The 20,887-nt window shown below is 45.7% G+C and overlaps 1 protein-coding gene across 1 annotated transcript in view; it reads left to right on the top strand.

Moving 5' to 3' along the window:
• Positions 1 to 20,887, top strand: part of ITGA11 (integrin subunit alpha 11) — a 147,518-nt gene that overhangs the window by 545 nt on the left and 126,086 nt on the right. The gene's annotated exons all lie outside the window — the stretch shown is intronic.

Genomic DNA, 20,887 nt, shown 5'->3' with positions numbered 1-20,887 from the left:
TAATGGCAGGGGGCTCCTGAGCAGCACGAAAGGGGGCTGCACCTGGGGAAGGTGCCAGGCTAAATAACCGCTGGGTGCTGAGATTTTAGGTGCTTGTTTCATTTTAAGATGCGAGTCTGCAGCTTTCCGTCGCATATGGCTCAGTGTGTGGCTGCAAACGCCAGATTCGGTTACAAGGGAGAGGGGGAGAGCTCTGCTTAGTGTTGGCTACTTGCCTGTGATTTTTTAAGTTCAGTTCTTACAGAAAGTGAGTCCCCACAGTAGTCAGTTTAGCTGCAGTTAGGCTTGCCAGCTTTCCAGGCGCAGCCCTACCTCAGAACGCTGTGGCTCTGCTTAGTGCTTTAGAACAAAAGGAAATCTTTCTACCAGTGCCTAAAAAGTTGCTGCTGTTGCTAACTAAATTATGTACCTCAGTATGATGCTGAAAGCCATACGGGGATCTCTTGTGCCATTGGCAACCCTTGTAAAACATCCCGGGGAGATGTGTATCTTTTCTTCTAATCTAAGGAAAGCCACAGTGAAGCTGCCTTTCCTTGCTTAACAGAGAACATGTGTTGATGCCTTGCACATGGACAAAATGTTGTACGCTTTGCACACATCTCTAAGTGAGATCTGAGAGGTTTTCACTTTGGACAGTACTCTGTGGTTACTTGGTGCATTTTGGAGAGATTACTTCTTACTGTTCTTTTCAGACGATGGCTGACTTGCCTTTGAAAATAGGTGGATCAAGTTGCTCTGACACTTGGATGATAGGAACTATACTTAAAACTGTGCTTATGTGTGCTTTAAAATCTGCAACTTAAACTCTTTAGGGAGCTCAAGTTATAGACTTGGTTTTATTTTATATTTTTAGACTGCACTTATGGAATACTGTAAACTTTTGGATCTTTGCCTGCAGGCCACACAAATAAACGTGAACCTGATCAATCTGCTGTACGTGTTCTTCCAAGGCCCTACTGACATCTACTGGAGATGACAGAACTCCTTTAGTACAGACATCTACAGCAAACCATTTGATGGTTGTGCAAACAGGTGGCAAGGGGAATAATTGAAGTGGCAAGGGTCAATGTTTAGCACTCTATAAAGTGTCTGATGGTACCCTGGTCTGGCATTCCTTTGCCTTGTCTTGCAGTCAACCAATGCACAGGAAATGAAAGATGGCATTTTGATCTGTTGTATGAGGGAACATTTGGTTTTTGTGTTCATGATGCACAAAGACATGATCGACCTTCAGTCACAATTGTGGAGTTGTGTACAATAGACGGGGGTTGCAGCTGCAGGATGGGGTGGAAATCATCCTTTTACCCCCATGGAAATCCAACACAGGTTCACAACTGGGTATTTGTGTCGTGACTTATGTCCTAGTGAGTAAACTGCTTCACATGGTGCCTCCTTCAAACAGAAAGGAAGCTGCTGCATCAGACCTGCTTTGTCTCCTTTACCTATTCAAGGGACCATTTTCAGACCTAGTTGGTTTGTGTAAACTCAAAATAATTACACTCTATTCATCAAAACATCGTAAAATTTCATGGCAGCCTCAAGCATATAGCCACTCACTTCAGTAAAGTTACCCTGGGTATGAATTTGGCTTCAGTTTAACAGACCTTAAAACTACAGTACACTCCAAAATACACAACTTCAATTTGTGCTTAACTTGTGCTGTCTTTCTCCCTGGCTTCCCCCAGATGGGAGAAGCTATGCCAGGCAGATAGCTGTGACCCAGTTTCTTCCATCTGGGGGAAACCAGGGGATGGACAGCTGTGGTGGCTCGGGGTCCATTTGCTCAGTTTCCCCTAGCTGGGGGAACCAGGTGTGCAGACAGCCACAGAATGGATTTGAGTGTGCTTAACCCGCATTAACCCAAGTTACGCGCAACTCACAGTTGCGCATTTTGGGGGCTTACTGGATAAGAACTCGTGGTCCCATGTGCGTACGTGTTCCTTTAAGTCAGTTCAGAGTTTTTCAGGGGTGCCATGTAAGTCATGCCCCCAAGTTCATTTAACCTTGCTTCCTAAACTGAGTTTGAACCTAGGACATTAGGGCTACGTCTACACGTGCAGCCAACATCGAAATAGTCTCTTTCGATGAATAACGTCTACACGTCCTCCAGGGCCGGCAATGTCGATGTTCAACTTCGACGTTGCTCAGCCCAACATCGAAATAGGTGCTGCGAGGGAACGTCTACACGTCAAAGTAGCACACATCGAAATAGGGATGCCAGGCACAGCTGCAGACAGGGTCACAGGGCGGACTCAACAGCAAGCCGCTCCCTTAAAGGGCCCCTCCCAGACACAGTTGCACTAAACAACACAAGATCCACAGAGCTGACAACTGGTTGCACACCCTGTGCCTGCAGCATAGATCCCCAGCTGCCGCAGAAGCAGCCAGAAGCCCTGGGCTAAGGGCTGCTGCCCACGGTGACCATAGACCCCCGCAGGGGCTGGAGAGAGAGCATCTCTCAACCCCCCAGCTGATGGCCGCCATGGAGGACCCAGCAATTTCGACGTTGCGGGACGCGGATCGTCTACACGGTCCCTACTTCGACGTTGAACGTCGAAGTAGGGCGCTATTCCTATCTCCTCATGAGGTTAGCGACTTCAACGTCTCGCCACCTAACGTCGAAGTTGGTGCCGCTACTTCGAAGTAGCGTGCACGTGTAGACGCAGCTTAGGTGTGTTACTGGTGTGTCTGGCTAGACACCTAACACGCTGCACCATCCAGCCTCCACACTGCATTATTTCACTATCAAAGATTTAGTTTAACTTAATTTTTTGTTTTCCACTTCTCCCCTGTCTTCGGTCTTTCATTAATCAAGGTGGCTAGAATGTCAGTTTCCCACTGGAAGGTTCTGACTGCACTGACTTGTTAACTGAGCTCTCTGTGTGACCCTATTGAAACATCTTTGTCCTAGCAAGCTGAGCACCACAATTTTTCTAACGAGTGTGTGCAGAGTTTAGCAATCATCTGGGAAACAGACTAGGGATATTACGAAAATTTGCTACATACTAGCTAGGGGCTTGTCTTCATTAGATGACCTCACTGAGTTGGAATAAGATGGCAGGCTCTGTTAGCTGATACAATGCTGACCCCAACTTTGCGGTTAGAGCAGATCATACACAGTATTAGCCCAGGGTGTTTTCCGCAGAGTTTAACCTTCCATGATGGTGATCATGATTCTCTTTGGTCTACCCTGCCCACAAGGTCTTGGTCAGAATCATGCCATTTAATGTAAGTTTCCAGTTGCGATCAAAGACACTAAGGTTGTTAATGTTGATAAGACTTGGAAAGCTAATCTGTTGTTTGGCTTGTGTAGTACAGGGAAATCACCTTCTATCCTTCTCGTTATCCTGTTTTTAATCTACATACATGGCAGCAGCCACTCAGAACACTCACTTTGTTCCTTAATCCCACATGATGGACAATAGCTTTTAGGAGCTGGAGTCTCTGAGTTTTAGCCTTGTATGCCTGTAGATTTCAAATTGTGTAAAGGTTTGTTTAACTTTTGGCTGGCATGATCTTCAGCGTTTTAATACTTTCAGCATTTTATTTCACTTGGAAGATGCATCAGCTGGGTTTTCTGCAACGTGATAAATGGTAGTCGTATGATTTCTACATGGCATTACAATTATTGTTGCCTGAGTCACTGTCACTCGTTTCTAAGCTTTCTCCCAAGTTTAGGATTTGGTAGCATCAACCACACATTTACATTGTTACAAGAGATGCTGCCCTCAGATGTGGGCTTTAATGACTGGGTAGGGCCCAAAAGTGAAAATAGTTTAGTTGAGAGTCCCAGACCAGGGTGTTTGACCTCAGAATGCACCAGATTTTGTGCAAATGTGAACTCCCTGCCTGCCACATGCTCAGTCCTCATCTCCATGTCTTAGGAAAGGACCCTGGATTCGTTGGAACCAAGATGGCATATAACTCTGCTCATGTTGTTCCAACTCTGATCTTCATCAGAGTTTTCTTAGTTCCTTTCAGTTTGTCACTGTTTAGAATCCTCCTGCATCTGCATCGAGCATCTGCTTCCGGTAATTTGTGGGATCCTCACAGTTGGGGTCCCTCAGGAAGAAAACCCCAGCAGGTTCCCCAATACAAGTCATTGTCAGAAGTTGGCCTCCTCTTCCCCATGGAGTGGGCTATTATTCAGCCCCCAGAAGGATGTGTTTGCTAGGAGCACCGGCCCTTGGGTCACTCTCCCTCTGGCACAGGAGGTCTTCTCTTCCTATTGGCTGCTTATCCCCTGGCTGCTGCCAGCAGCCCCCAGAGCCTGAGCTAAGGGAGGGCTGAATGCAGCCCCAGGCTAGAGCAGACACGAGCTCCTTCTGATGTGTGAGCTAGCCTCTGCCTGGCTCTTAGGTCCCTACTCTTCCCTTCGGAGCCACACAGGGTCTCCCTGCCCTACTGCTGCCCAGGAACTCCATCGGAGAGGTATCTGACTGTGGAAGAGCTGTCGGGGAAGGTCAGCAGCTTCGGGCTCCATTAATCCCATAATGGCTTGACCGTTAGTTATACAGGGAGGACCAACACGTGTTGGTTTAGTGCCCCTCATTTCCTCTCCTTCAGCCTGTACATCTCCACACCGAGGGAGAGCCCTTCCCGCAGTTGGAGCAGGCAGAGAGGTGCCACAGAAACTGCTGACACTCCCTCTCTGCAGGTGAAGCACCCAGAGAAGAGGTTCTCAGCTGAGAAACCTGATGGGCTGCTGCACTGTTGCTCCCTTCCACGGCCTTTTTCCACTCATTCCCCAGTTCTGCCATGCTCAGAACGTTCTCCAGTTCTGCTCCACTCCAGCTACGCAAACATCTGAGGAGCTAACGTAGGGCTGACAGACCCCAGTTGTTGGTGGGCGGTATCAGACCTGGGACCTCTGAAGCTTGGTACATGAGCTGAAAGCCACCGCACCCTTAGATAAAGCCAAAACTCAATCTCACCCGGAGCAGTCTGAGTGCCACAAGATGGGACAGAACTCCATCCCCAGGAGCTGTGTGAGTAAAACTAAGGCCACACCTGTCTAGGTATATTGCGCTATTATCACTGACGCAGCAGCTCAAACCATTGAAGCAGGCAACATTTTCAATAATGTCTAACATGACTACTCTGCAGCACTGTCTTGAGACCTATAAGGTCTATGTTTGAACCAGCTTTGTAGCCTGTGACATCTGTTGCAGAGCAAAGACCAGCAACCATAAATAACAAGACACAGTTTGAGAGTCAGAGGCTCAAACTTTGACCTTCCTTAAGAACAATCTAGCTTGGAGGATATTCTGATTCTAGAAAACTTAGCCAAGGGGCCATCCCTAAAACTGACCATATCTTACAATCTTACCTTGCTGGTGCGTGAGCTACTGAAAAGTGAACTGAGACTGCCTGGTTTCTTCCACTCATCTGCACAAGGAGAATGCTGTGGTAGCTAGAGTAATAGACAGGGACTTGGAAGAGGTGGAAGCAATTTCCTGCTGTGCAACAGACTTCCTGCATGTCTGTGGACAAGTGGCTTAGACTCTGTGTGCCTCAGTTTCCCACCTGCACAAAGGGGATAATAGCACTTCTTCTCCACCTTAGAGGGGCTTGGGGGACAATAAGTGAATTAAGAAACTGTGAGATGCTAAGATAGTAAAGAGGGTCAGAAGCATTCAGTTCTTACAAATCCTGCTCTCTGAAGGCCTCAGAGACACAGGGAACAGATCTAGAGCAGACAATGTGTTCAATGTTGTGTGTTCCTTTAGAAGAAAACCCTTTCTGACAGCAGATGCAAAACTCCAGTAAAAAGGGAATGGAACTGGAGATGGGAAGAGAGATCTGTGCAGGAGAATGTTTTTCTTTTTTTTCCTGAGAAAATGGTCGCTTTCCTTCCCAGTAGTGTTTCCCGAATGTATTTTTCTTTTGCATGCCTGGGCTAAGGAATATCAAGAGTTTGTACTAAACAAAAACTCCAACACGGACAGGAGATATTTGAGGCGTCCGGTTTTGGCAGCATTGCAAGCTAAACTTGTGGGCTCTGGTCACTTATTTATGACTGTGATGTCACTTCTGACAAGAAAATAAGACATGGTTCTTCAGCTTGTTAGCAGTCTCCTTGACAACCTTTTACAAGATTTGTTTTAGTAATTTAATCCAGTTTGAACTGTCTCCGATTTTTCTTTTTTGCCTTAAATGCTCTCTTCAACATCTGCCTACATTTTTTAACAGCGTTTCCTCCAGAATATGACGAATTCCACTGACTTTGCCATCTATTTTGTAAATTTTTCCTCCAACTCATTTTCTGGTTTTTACCCCAGATGTGTCACTGGAATCTTATTAAAACTAGACATTTCTGTGGGGACTATGAACCAGAAAGATCCCTGGGCTAGACTCATCAAGTGTACCACCACTGAAATGCAGCTACCACTGATTTGCAGGAAGCAGCCAAATGGCTTGACAGTGTAGAAGGAAAACATTTGTTGGCCTAGGGTACTAGAGCAGGCCTGCTCTCCTATAAGTCACCTACACTCTAGGTCATCTGCTCACTAAGTGCTCAGATTGCATCATTGAAGTCAATGGGTTTTTGCCTTTAACATCAGAGTCACAAACTAGTCAGAGCCTCTGTTCGTAAGCTGTGTCTGAATGAAACTCTCACATAGGCTTGGTCTACATGAGGCAGGTAAGTTATGGCAATTGCATAGCTAGAATTGTCTTATTTGCAGTCAACTTACCTGGCCATCCTCACTGAGGAAGGTCTATGGGAGAGTTTCTCCCCTTGACCTCCCTTGCTCCTCATGATAGTGAGGAATACAGGGGTCAGCTGCCGACCCCTGATAGGCCACTTTCCTTCATCCCTACCAGGCACAAGACATCAAGCCCTGAGGTAATGTAGACATGACCACATCGGAAATCACCTAGTGCTCACTTATCTTCCAGGGGAGGAAGATGAGCTGAGCTGACGCAGCCAACGTTGGAACCTGAGACTCCAAGAAACTTGGGTGTTACCAGCCTGATGCTCCTGCCCCTAACCATCCCCTCTGGCATTTACTTTTGCCTTGCCATTTTTAATCACTTTTTACAGCTGTTATTAATATTCGTTTTTGGAAGCTGACTTGTTGACTAGCCTGAAAGCAATGGAGTCCCTTGTAGATTTAACTGCTGACAGGCCAGGATGAGTTTACATTGAAAAGGCCTTTTTTTCTGAGCAATAAAAACTTTAGAAAGCTTATTAATTATAACATTTTCCAATATTCATCAGCCACTATTTCTCCATAACTGAAAACAAATTTGTTTTGTTTGGTAACTGACAAAAAGGTCTGGCCAGTGAAACCGGCATCTGATGACGTACAAAGTGATTAATTTCAAAAACAGAGGAGACTTTCTACCTGCTGCCAAAGAGTCATCAAGGCTGTTGCTATGTTGTCAATAATTGTGGGTGTGGCTGGAATAAGCAGGAGATGGGGTGAGGAAACAGAGTGAGTCTTAGGAAAGCCAAAAACACAAATTCTTCTTTTCAGGCTTGGAGATAAGAGCTGAAAGCATTTCTAATATTATGGGATTGATTCTGCGTCAGTGAAATCAATGGGAGTTTATGCTGACTCATATGGGAACAAAAACGTGTGCGATAGGGTATGTCTTCACTGCTGGATTAGTTGGGGCATTTCTTCAGATGTTATCCCTAACTGCCTTCCTATCTGCACACAAATCCATTCATCAGCTGAGCACAACGCTGTTTTCAACCCAGGCTTACATGGCCTGGCTGGGGATATAGGCTCTCTAGAGTTGGGGTCCTGCTTTAACTCTGGTGAGTAATTAGTGAGAAGAAAGGTAAAATCTTTTCAGTGCCACTAGTCCTCCAATGTCTTCCCACAATTCCCTCATGTGTACCCAGAAATACAGACAAGTTTCCAACAATCCACTGGGAAGGACTCAGAATAGTTCTTCCTGCCACATCGCAAAGAACCACAGGGTGTACCCAGAGAAGTCCAAGTGAGACCCACAGGGAAAGCAGTACCAGTGAGAAGGACACATTAATGAGTGCTCTCTGGTTGCTCACGCCTGGGTTAGGCTATCCCAGGTGCTGATCAATCAAGTTAAAGCATGTTGATCCATTGTATAGTCAATTGTTTGGCCACATTTCCCGTTAGTTATGAAATATGTGCAAGAGACCAAATAAGCCTTGCCAGTCAGGTTGGTTACTCTAAGCCAATAATAATATAATTCCAGAAAAAGGTTCCATATTATTGCAGTCTCAGGAAGCTGACCCCTGCAGCCATATTACATTCACCATAGATGGAACGTTTGTATTCCCAATGTACACCCCAATGCATTCATTTTCACCCCGACCGCTTTACAAGTAAAAGGTATTATGTGCGTTATCTGAAACTAGCTTGAACTAGTGAGCATGTTGTCTTCTTTCTCTGATGCCATGGTTACCCTTTGTCTCTGTTCTGAACACAGGCATTTCAGGCCCCAGAGACCATGAAAGACCCACCTTGGTTTGTAATAACAGGACAATCTTAGAGCTGGTCCTGTTCCTTTGGGCATTTCAGTACAGGCCTGTGAGAGTAATTTCCTTTTTGGTGCTAAGGTAAAGCACTTGCCTGTCCTGATCTCAACAACTTGTTTGCTCAAACCAAAACTTACTTCAGTGAATGAAAGGGGTTATGGGGTACTTGGCATAAGGGAGTCGGGTGATATAAAACTCATAGGCCACTTTAAGCTATATAGCTGCTAAAATATTGGTGCCACGTACTACTGCAGGTTGAACCTCTCTAATCCAGCACCCTCAGGACCTGAATGGTGGTGGACAAGAAAATTTGCTGGACCACAGGAGGTCAATATTGTCTTGCAGTATTACCAACACTTCAACTGCTTACTGGGCTATTAGAAGACATTTGGGGTAAATTACAGCTAAATAACAGCACAGAACCCTGAGAGCCAGGACTGGAGGCTGAAAATGAACTTTATGGGACCATGGGAAACTTGGCCATGCAAATGATAAATGGTCATCCAGCTAAAATCATGCCAGATTATCTAGGTTTCAGGATGAGAGATTTCCAGGTTAGAGAGGTTCAGCCGGTAGTGGTTAATGTGTGTAGATAGATAGGTAAAACATATTATTAATCCATATATACAATATACAGCATGTGTTCATCAGCATTCTGAAGTGGAAACCCTACTCTAAATGTGTCTCTGTGATTTTCATGAGCAAGAAGTTGAAACCAGTGAGCCTGAGTCAATATTTCCTCTGCTCTGTGCAGTTTGAAAACTTCCATTCACCCCAGAAGTAGGTGCAGGTCAGTGGCACAAGACTTGGGGTTCCTTTTTTGGAGTGAAAGAAGCCATATAAAGATAAAACAGTGTTTTCTCCTGCAGCGGTAAAACAAGATGGCATACAGCCCTCGAGTAAATATGGCTGTGATTTGATTTTGAGCATGGTTAGTACCAGTGGGGACAGAACATGAATCAGGCTTTCCAAAACCTAATGAAAAAGAATTAACTCCTCCTTGTGTTTAATTTTGTGCAGAATATTAGTTTCAACCTAGCATCTTTTTACAATAAAATTGATTTCATACAAACTCTTTTTCTCTGAGATCCTGCCAGGACTTTCTTGCTCTGACAAAGACCAGACACCATCATGCTCTCTCTTCCATTATTTGGGAACGATGTTATAGGGGCCAATCATATTGGGCACAGTTAGCAGCTAATCAAAACGTCCATTATAATTTTTTTTTCTCCTCTATTCACCAACTACTTTAAAGGCAATTAACAATCACCGTGTCTTTTGTTGGTTCCCTAACTTCGGTGCCCTACTTTTTCACATCATTATTTCTAATAAAAATGTATCATCAAGAACATGTTTTGGCTACAGATGTGCTAAACTGTGATTGCATCATAGGGTGTTTACCCTCCTTCAGGTTGAGATAGAGTTATTATGAGTTGAGAGGCCAATTCACCCACGGGCCTGCACAGGGAAGTTGGCCCAGACCTAATGAAAGATTAAGCATAGCTGGGGGCGCAGAGGGAGAGTTAGTACATTGGAGTCTTTCTTTCTCTTGCCCCAAATAAAGAGCTGTGTGAATTCTGTTAAAAGGAGAAGACCTCGAAGGAGAGGAGGTGTGGCGTGTATGCTCTCCGGGAAGCAGCATGAAAGTGGGCTGAGCTGGAAGCCTGACTGGAGATGATGGAGGATGGGATGGTGCCAGCTGATTTCCTTCTCCTGAGGGGCAGTAGCCTGCCTGAATCCCTAGCACGGGGAGGAGCATGCCAGCCCCTGAGCTGTGGGGTCAGTTGCAGGACAGAAGCCTGTGGTTAGACAGAAGTATAGTCTAGAGTAGGGGTCAGCAACCCCAGCATGCACGCCAGGAGCGGCACGCAAGCTGATTTTCATCAGCACACCAGGCTGGAACTCAGTCCTGCCCCTCCTCCCCCATGCAGCGGGGAGCTTGCTCAAATCCAGGCTGCCTGTAGATTAACAAAACACCAGCTGGTGCTACCAGTCACCACCTAAAGAGTTAAGCTCTGTGTCTTCATTTATTTATTAATGAAGCTGTTTAAAGTAGGACTATTATTGACTTTAAAAAGTATCACTAGCACTTGGACTGTACATAAGGTCAAATTTTAGCGTTCAGCCTTGGAAGGATTGCTGATACCTGTTCTGGAGCAGCGGGGGCTTTGCCTGTTAGGAGATGGCTACCAGCTGAAGTTTTGGTTGTTTTTATGCTTCTGCTGAGTTTTGATAAAGGATTCGGTGGCTCTGGGAGCAGCAGTGAGTTTGGCGGTCCAGGATTCTCCTATGGCCGTAGTAGGTCAAAAGATAGCAGATGGATCCTGAGGCAAAGGGATTGCAACGCTACATCTATCCAGCAAGGGGTGAGGTGCTGGGGTGCCTACCTTGCTTCAGACTGTCTTTGACAACCGTTCAGAAAATGATTACAAATCCTAGTGGAGCAAGGGCAAAAATCGTTCTCCTCAGCCCATGGGATAGGCCGATAAATCTTTAGGGAAATATGTTTAAATGTAAATATGCCTTACTCATATAGGCTTTCTGCAAAATTTGGCATGTACTCTGTCATTGAAAAACTTCTAATCTACTAACTGCATATATTCTATTGGTGTACATGTAGCATTCCTGTATTTAAAGTTAGAACTAAGAGGTATAAACCTGTTCATATATCTAGATATGCTAATGAAGGACATTAGTAGTACTTAGGGAACATAATGGCCCAGTACTCAGGACAATGCTCTGTAATCAGTCTTGTTTTTCATGTTAGCCTGGACTATGGTTTGTCCTGCCAAGATGCTGGAACCCATTTTGGATGTGGCACTTTTCCATGGTGGTGGATAAGGGTTAAACTGAACATACAAGATCCTTGTCTTGGGAAAAATCTCTTTATAGGCAGAAAAGAAATCAATAGGGGCATTTAGCAGAGTGCTTTATTCCAGGTGGGCCTTCCAGGGCTTGCAGGCTTGGAGACAAGGCTTTGAGCCAGGCCTTCCCAGCAGCCTTTAAGAAGGCAGCCACAGCAAACATTGTGAGCAGCGAACAGGGAGTTTGTCTGGCAGTTTGCCTTGCAGGGAGCCCCATGCTCCTTCTTATTTTTTTGTTTCTCTTCTGCCCTTCAAGGCAGCACTAAAACATAAGAACATAAGAATGGCCATACTGGGTCAGACCAAAGGTCCATCAAGCCCAGCATCCCATCTGCCGACAGTGGCCAATGCCAGGTGCCCCAGAGAAGGAGAACAGAAGACAATGATCAAGTGATTTATCTCCTGCCATCCATCTCCTGCCCTTGTTCTGAAGGCTAGGGCACCATACTTTATCCCTGGCAAATAGCCATTTATGGACCTAACCTGCAAAAATTTATCAAGCTCTTTTTTAAACCCTAATAGAGTCCTGGCCTTCACAGCCTCCTCGGGCAAGGAGTTCCACAGGTTGACTGTGTGCTGTGTGAAGAAAAATTTCCTTTTATTAGTTTTGAACCTACTACCCATCAATTTCATTTGGTGTCCCCTAGTTCTTGTATTATGGGAAAAGGTAAATAATTTTTCTATATTCACTTTCTCCACACCATTCATGATTTTATATACCTCTATCATATCGCCCCTCAATCGCCTTTTTTCCAAACTGAAAAGTCCCAGTCTCTCTAGCCTCTCCCCATATGGGACCCTTTCCAAGCCCCTAATCATCTTAGTCGCCCTTTTCTGAACCTTTTCTAAGGTTCTGAGGGAACTTTCTGAAGAAAAGTAAAAATGGATAGTGACAAGTCTACTGACAAGTCAGCTGTTGTGACCTTCATGTTTGTCTTCCTCCCAGACGATAGAAGGGATTTTGCCTATACCAAGTGCAAGCTGGAAGAGAGGGTTAGAGGACTTGAGGCTCAAATCTCAACCCTCCGGTCCATTGGGGAAGGTGAAGAGTTCCTTGATGGAAGGCAGCATTTAGTACTGCAGGCACAGCAGGCTGAGCAGACAGCGAAGGCGAATGCTAAACAAGGAAGAAAACTGGAAGTATGAAACCTCCAGGAGAAGAAAGCTGATTCAGGTATCTCCTACTCTGGTGGAGGTAAGCAACCACTTTCAGGCTCTCTACCGAGGTGATTCAGTGGAGAATGCTGTAGCAGAGACCTCACAGGGACAGGATCAGAAGAGCCCACTGACTGGAAGGCATGGGATGCATAGCCCTAGGGATGGGGATTCTATGACCACCACCCCTAAGAGAAGAATATAGCTGGTGGTGGTCTGGGATTCCCTCCTAAGAGGGACAGAGTCATCCATTGGCCAGCCAGATCTGGAATCCCAGGAAGTTTGCTGCTTACCAGGAGCTAGAATCCAGGATGTGATGGAGTCTCTTCCAAAAATCATCAGTATGATGGTTCAGCACTCCAGTATAGGGAGGGAGAAAAGCCAGTTAAGAATCTTTGGCTTAAGCTTAGAGGGGGAAGCAACAGAGGTGATGTAGTGGTTGGTGTCTGCTGTAGACCGCCAGATCAGGTAGATGAGGATTTCTTCAGACAACAGAGAGAAGCTTCCCAATCACAGGCCCTGGTTCTCATGCGAGACTTTAATCATCTGGACATTTGTTGGGAGACCAATACATCGGTGCACAGACAATCCAGGAAGGTTTTTGACAATGTTGGGGATAACTTCCTGGTACAAGTGCTATCGGAACCAGCTAGGGACCATGCGCAGCTTGACTTGCTGTTCACAAACTGGGAAGAACTAGTATGAGAAATAGAAGTGGATGGCAACCTGGGCTGCAGCGACCATGAGATGGGAGATGTCAGGATTCTGACAAAAGAAAGGTGAGCAGTAAAATTTCAGATTTCAGAAGAGCAGACTTCGACTATCTGAGAGAAGTGATGGGCAGGATCCCCTGGGAAACACACATGAAGGGGGAAAGGAGTTCAGGAGAACTGGCAATATTTTAAAGAAGTCTTGCTTAAGGCATGGGAACAAACAATCCTGCTGAATAGTAAGAGAAACAAATATGGTAGGCATCCAGCTTGGCTTATCAAGGAAAACCTTGGTGAGCTTAAACTCAGAAAGGATGCATATGAGAAATGTAAACTTGGAGCGATGACTAGGGAAGAGTATAAATATATGGCTGGAGAATGCTGGGGAATAATCAAGAAAGCGAAAGCACAATTGGAACTGCATCTGGCAAGGAATGTGAAGGGCAAGAAGAAGGGTTTCTACAGGTATGTTCCAGCAACGAAGGGTCCTGTAGCACCTTAGACTAACAGAAAAGTTTTGAGCATGAGCTTTCGTGAGCACAGACTCACTTCATCAGATGCTGCTTACAGATCCAGACTAACACGGCTACCTCTCCGATACAGGTATGTTAACAATAGGAGGGTAATTAGAGTGGGTGTGTGGCCATTACTGGATGAGGGAGGTAACCTACTGACAGGTGATGCAGGAAAACCTGAAGTACTCAGTGTTTTTTTTGCCTCAGTCTTCACAGACGAGATCGGTTCCCAACCTACGGCACTAGGCAATGCAGTATGGGAAGGAAGTGGGCAGCCCTTGGTGGGGAAAGACCAGGTTCAGAGCTACTTAGAAAAGCTCGTTGTCCGGATTTAAAAAGAATTTTAAAAACAGATTAGTGTGAGAAATTTGTGGGTTGGAATTCATGTTCAAATTCAACACACTAACACATGGTATGAACAGAGACGCTAATTACCTCATGTATTACAAGGACTGCTTCTCTTCCTTTGATGCTCATAATTATCTCTGGCAGGACAATTAACATCCTCCCACCCCTCATCTCCCTTTGTCAGTTTTTATTGCAATTTTTTTCCCCTCTGTACTTACAAATGTCAGTCTTTATTGGAAATGAGATCGATCTGATGAAGTGGGTCTGTCCCACAAAAGCTCATCACTGAATAAACCATGGTGTTAGTCTTTAAAGTGCTACATTTCTGCTGCTTTGTTTTTGTTTTTTTTTTACAGAGGATACATGTTAAAAACAGAAGGTTATTTCTTTTATAGTGAATGAAACACAACACAACGCAAAACATGTGTTAGGTACAAGGTCACATTTTGCCTTTTAAATTAAGCCCCTACCAGTAAAATATAATACGCAGTAGAGCACTGGGCAGCAAAACTCAGTTTGCAGGCACAGTAAGCAACACTTTAGGAGTGGTCCTTTGCTGCCACTTTGAAGATGTGGGAGAAGGTGCTCGCAAACTACAGCCTGCATTTCCCACAGCCACATGGATGGCTTATTCGCTTGTTTGCATTTGCAAAGTGGGGGACCTGCAAATTTGGGGTGCAGAGGCACAGATGTGCACAGTCAGCATGGGACCACTTCCCTCCCATGCAGCATGGCTGTTCTCTAGCATGATCCCTTCAAGCCCATCGCAAGCAGGGCAGCATGCCCAGGGTCATAATTTGTTGGGGATCAGCAAACAGAGGCAGATTGCCTCAGCGCTATCACTAAACTGCCTTCATTTCACCTGCGTAATCACACAGGCTATCAGTCTCCTCAGGGTCAGAGAGCAGGAGAGAGAGAGAGAGAGAGAGAGAGAGGTGCCTGCATGAATGTGACCAGAGACCAGGTCCATAGAATCACAGACTCCTAGGGCTGGATGGGACCTCATAAGGTCTTGAGTCCAACCCCTGCCTAAAGCAGAATCAACCCCAACTAAACCATCCCAGCCAGGACTTTGTCAAGCCCCGGCTTAAACCCCCGGAGATGCAGATTCCACCATCTGTCTTGGTAAAGCATTCCAGTGCTTCACCACCTGTCTGGTAAAATAGTTTTTCCTAATATCCAACCTTCACCTCCTGCTCTGCATGCTTTATGCTGCAATGATGCCAGATCACTTACTGCTGGCTTGGAGTAGTAAGGTCCTACCATGGAGGATGGAATGGGGTAGACCAGCCAGGAAGCCTTGAGAGAAGAATTGCAGAGTATTTGGATGAGAACTTTGCAGAGACGTGCAGCAAGGATTCACAATGCACCTCGAAGCACAGAGTAGATGGACTGGCTGCCACTGTATCCCAATTGTTCAGGGCAGACCAAACATTGAACCCAATTCCATTTAACCACTATAGCATGACTGCAAACATGCAATCAGCAACAGTGCCTTCCCTGCCATCAGGGTCCAGAAACAATCCGTTCTGTGGGGGGTGGGGATTGGCTCCAGCATGGGAAAAATGGATCCTCTGCTTGCCTGCCACACATTCTCCTCTGGCTCCTCATCCACAGTTTCTTCCTTGTTCTTGCCTAAGGCTGTGTGAGGAGTCTCATGGGAGATATCTATAGACAGTTTTGGGATACTGGTCTTGTCTCCACCTAGCATCCCATGCAGCTGCTCATAAAAGCAGCATGTCTGTGGCTCTGACCTGGACTAACCATTTGCCTCCTTTGTCTTCTGGCATGCTTGCCTGAGCGCCTTCACTTTTATGTGGCATTGCTGGGTGTTCCTATTGTAGCCTTTCTCCCCCATGCCCTGTGCAATCCTGGCATAGATCTCAGCATTTCTTCTGCTGGTTTGGAGTTTTCCCTGCACAGGTTCTTCTCCCCACTCAATAGTGGGATCTATTGTCAACTGCATACTCCATGCTGGAGCTCGTTTGCAACCCTGGGCATTCGTGGTCTGGGATATGGCTGGGCTCACCAGGTTGACCACACAGGCAATAAGATTCAAAGGTTCCTGTGTAACTGGGAGTGCAGCAGAGTTGAAAGTGCTGGCTGGGGCGGTCACTGTGGGACGCCTTGCAGAGGCAAAGCACATCAAATTGAACTGTGTCGACGCTACCCCAAAACTGACCCAGGAAGGTCAAAGTTAGTGCTGCGCTTCTCATTAATGTGAGTAGAGTAGTCGATTATAAAAGCCCTTAGGATTGGTGGAAGGGGCTTAGTGGTGTAGACACATTCGTTATAAAATTGACCTAAGCTCACAGTGCAGACCAGGCCTGAGGGGTGAGGCGTGGATGCAGCAGCCCACACAACCTCTTGTGGCTGCTATTGTCACGGCCCTGAGTATAGTTTGGTTTTAAGACTCATCTCAGACCCAGAGCCTCATGTTTCATGGGCTGAGCATGGCATAATGCGTGTGTTGCCGAGAGCTTGCCAGGCTGTGTGGATTTTTATCACAGGCTTTCCAATATTATAGGCTTTTCTTAAGCTCCAACTCCTGTAGTCAAGAGATTACGTGAGAATCTCAGCTTTTGTGTAAAAGATATGTGTTTTGAGTTTTCATGTGCATGGAGGAAAAACTTGAAAATGTGACCCTGAAAATACAACATAATACAAAGAGCCCCACATTGGGTATTTTAATCTTATGTCGCTGAGGAGGCGAACTCATGATCTGTGAATGTATCAGACTGGCCACGGTGCATCTCACACAGGATTTTCCAAGAGATCAATTCCAACATGAGAGCTTTTTTTCTCAGCACGATTAGTAAATGTACCCAAATTGCATCAGTTTCCATGTTAGTTTCCCTGATTCTAATTTGTGCCAGTCTTTTGGCGGGCTGTCTGAATCCTGCCCATTTATTTGACTGAGGAAACAGCCAACCCAGCAAATGGTTTTTACAGTTTTGCACATGTGTGTTTAATGGCCCGTTCTCCATTTTTCCCAAATAGGTTTGATTTATGCATTTTCCTGCTGGAGGAAGCACTGATGCTATTTAGTTATTGTTTTCTAAATGGCTTTTTATGAAGAGTCACAATGGAGTACTTTGTACTGCCACATTTCTTGGAGAGAATGTGCAAGTGGTGACGGGTGCCATGCACTTGATCCATCTGGGGATGACTGTACTGGAATAAAAAGGTCTGTGGCAGGGCCAGGTCAGCTGAATATTGCTGTACGGGTGCCTGGCCTTGGGACCCATCACCCACCTGGAATGCCACAGCCCAGGTTGTCGGCCAAAGGTGGATGTCTACACTGAAGTTAAAAAGCTCAGTGAGCCTAAGTCCACTGACACACACCAGCAGCAGATGTTTCAATATCGTATAAACAAACCGCTGTATGCTACGGATTTTGGCCTTTGTGTGAATAACATAAAGTGGCTATATAAGAGCAGTCGCCTACTGTGGCTATCTTCTGTGCCCAGTGGCATGCAAAGTTAAAGGTCCATACAAGTGGATACATTTGCACCCTTAAGTTCTAACCCAGAGTGGGCAATAATTTTTGATGGGGGCCACTCCAGGCGTTTGGTAAATACTCAAGGGCTGCACTTTCCTATGGAGAGGATGCAAGGTCAGGGATGGAGGTTGGTGCAGAAGGGAGCTCAGGGTAGGGGACTGAGGTGCAGGAGGGGGCACGGGGTCTGAGAGGGAGATGGGGTGCAGGAGGGGCTGGTGATTGGGGGGTTATTTGGGGTGCAGGGTCCAGGGGTGCAGCAGAGGATTCTGACCTGGCAGAGGGGCATAGGGATGGCTGCAGGGTCTGGGAGTGAGTTGAGGTGCTGTGCAAAAGGCAGGCTCTGGCCAGGAGCACCCTTAGAATGGCTCCCCTGCCTGCCAGCAGCCCCCAGTCCATGGGCTGCTTGCTGTGGCTCTCTGCGCTTGCAGAGGGAAAGCTTTGCCAGTTTCCAGAGATTTTGCTAGTGGGTGGGGGCAGCTCTCCCCTTCCACATGCCAGAGAGTCCCAGGGAGCAGCCAGCTGCTTAAGAGTGATGCTGCTCCCTGCTGTAGGGGTGTGCTGCAGAGCAGATTAAAAGGCTTACAGGGCTGAATCTGGCCCATGGGCCGTATCTTACCCACCCCTGTCCAAAAGCCTGCAACGATGGTGCTGGGCTCGTCCCTAGTTCTGAAAAAATCACAGTGGAACAAATGGAAAAGCAGGAGTCCAGCAGCACAGCTCAGAAAGACAAAACTCTGATCTCTGTGATGAAACCTTAGTCTGTATAAGAGTTTTACTGGTGTAAGAACCAGATAAACAGTTGAAATTCGAGCATCCAACCTGTGCAAAGGCAGAAAGGCGCTTCGCTGTGTTTTACAACCTCTCTGGCACTTACTCTGATTCCTGCAAAAATGAAATAACCTCAGTGACTAAGCTCGAGACTGCACTTTAGGCACCGGCGTGTGTATAGCTGGAGGTGGATCATGCTATTTTGCGCATTTGAAACTAGAAATGGCTGAAAAAATGTCCTGTAAACTCTTCCAGTTTAAAATGTCAAGTTTTTGTTTTAAAAAGAACTGAAATGGGTGTGGCTGAAAAAACTGAAAACTTTTGGGTTTTGGCTGAAAATTCTTGAGCTTTGGTGACTATAGTTGTAAAAATTACATTTTCCTGTGGTGAACAACTCCGTCTCCTGTCTAGCTCTTGTTTAAACCTCATCAGTTAATATTTGGGCTTGATTCTCTACAATCTTACACAGGTGTCAGTGAGCAACAACTCCCCTGAAGCCAGGGGACTTACACCAACATAAGCCAGGGAAAGGACAACAAGCCATTAGCTGAGACTTTTAAAGCAGTACAGGAGAGCTGGTTTCCACATTGCCACTAGAATGGCGAATACAGCTTTGAAAAGCCTAATCCTTGCTTTTGTTTTCTGTGGACAGAGTTCTCAAATTATCCGTACCGGAACTGATTCTTCTCTGGCTTACACCTCTAAGTGAGAGTCACTGCACTCTGCACTGAAGGCAGCGAAGTTACACCTGTGTAAATTTGGTCGGAAGCTGGCCCACTGAGCTACATCTTGCGTCTTGTTTTGAATTCACTCTAACTTTGTATTGTGTTGATGTTGGTAATGTTACCTGGATTGCACCCAGCCAGAAAATGTTTTTAGCATTAAAAGAGATGGGTCGAGCTTACAGAATGTTGGATACGATCTCCGTGTCTCATCCCTTCTGCTTCCTAGAACTTCTCTGCGCAGGTTTTTAAAGGTTCTTACCTCAGTTTTCTTTGGCTAGGCTCAGGGGTTTTTATACTCAGTCAGCCAGTGTTGCAGATCAGTCACTATGGCTACAAAGTAGCAAATTTAAGACCAACATTCTTACCTGTAAAAACACTTTCCATCCTGCATTTTCAACAGAGACATTCCAACCTCAATCTCTCGCCAAGTCTTGTTTTCCATTAGAGAAAGAAAAACCTGGTCCCTGAGAATCAACTCTTCCCAAGCGGTCACCTTTAGAAGAATAATTTTAGCAACCATTACTACATCATAAGATACAAGACCCTGCAGATATTTTCTGCTCTAAGAGGAACAGAAATGTGATAAATTGGATACCTCACTTTAGTAATGCTCACATCTTTTAATTGTGCCCATCATATATTCTTTTCCTATTCAATTCTCATATCATGTGCTTCTAACGTAAAGAGGTGTGGGATCTCCCCTTCAGGTGTTTGGGAGTCTACATCCCTACAGATATTTAACATGAAATGTCTTTCAGCACCAGAGTCCCACAAAGGAACAGATTTCAAAAGGTCAGCATTAGGAAGAACAACAACAAGTCCTGTGGCACCTTGTAGACCAACAAATATTTTGGAACATAAGCTTTCATGGGCAAAGACCTGCTCTGTCTGATGCATGAGTTGGGGGGTTTCAGAGGAGGGTTTAAAGAGGTGGGCTCAGTAAAGGGGAGGGCTAGAGCTGACAAGGTCTATTCAGTCAGGGTGGATGTGGCCTGTTATGGGCAGTTACTGTGGAGTTGCGAACATCACGAGAGGAGAAATCAAGTCATTTCAGTTGGGGGATGTGGCCCACTGTCAGTTGCTAATGTGGAGGTGTGAACATCAAGAGTGGAGGAACTGCTTCGGTAATGGGCCAACAACTCCCACTGTCTGTTTAATCATTGATTGAGGGAGTCAAATTTGCAAATGAATTGCAGCTCTGAAAATTCTCTTTGCAGTTTATTTTTGAATTTTTTGTTGTTATTAGCATTAGGAAGGAGGTCCAAGTCTGCAAAGTGGATGACAAAATCTAGGAACCACGAATTAGCTGGTTTGAACATGTACAGAAAATGAGTGAAAGGGACCTAGTGGAGATAGGATGTTAGGAGAATGGTAGGAAAGCACAGGAAACACAGGATGGATTGTGTCAAAGAAGGTGGGAAGCAGGAGGGCCTTAGCGCTGCCTCTGACAGATACAGATGGTGCAAGCTTGAGATAAGGAGAAGAAGCTGAGATGTGAGGATTGTGTTTTAAACAAAACCTCTAGAGGTGAGCAGTGCACATACATGTCGGGGATTGATGTGTTCATACACAAGTCAGGACGCAAATGTATTTGGATAAATAGGCAGCAAAACTCTCTTAGCAGCCGATCTGAGCAAAGAACAGGAGGGTGAATGCCATGCATATCTGGAAGACTTCCCAATCCCATACCTTCAGATCTGCAGCTAACCGCCTCACACAGGCATTGAACAAGAAAGGGCAAGATGAGCGTTCCCTCCAGGAACAAGAACAACTGTTAAGCACAACATTTAGCGGCTGTCTTGACAAAATATAGAAATAAGCCCATTC

This window comes from Carettochelys insculpta, chromosome 12, assembly GCF_033958435.1.
Source record: "Carettochelys insculpta isolate YL-2023 chromosome 12, ASM3395843v1, whole genome shotgun sequence".
In the NCBI taxonomy this organism is placed as follows: Eukaryota; Metazoa; Chordata; order Testudines; family Carettochelyidae; genus Carettochelys; species Carettochelys insculpta.
Note: the sequence above shows the minus strand (reverse complement) of the source record. Positions and strands in the feature narration are given on the sequence as shown.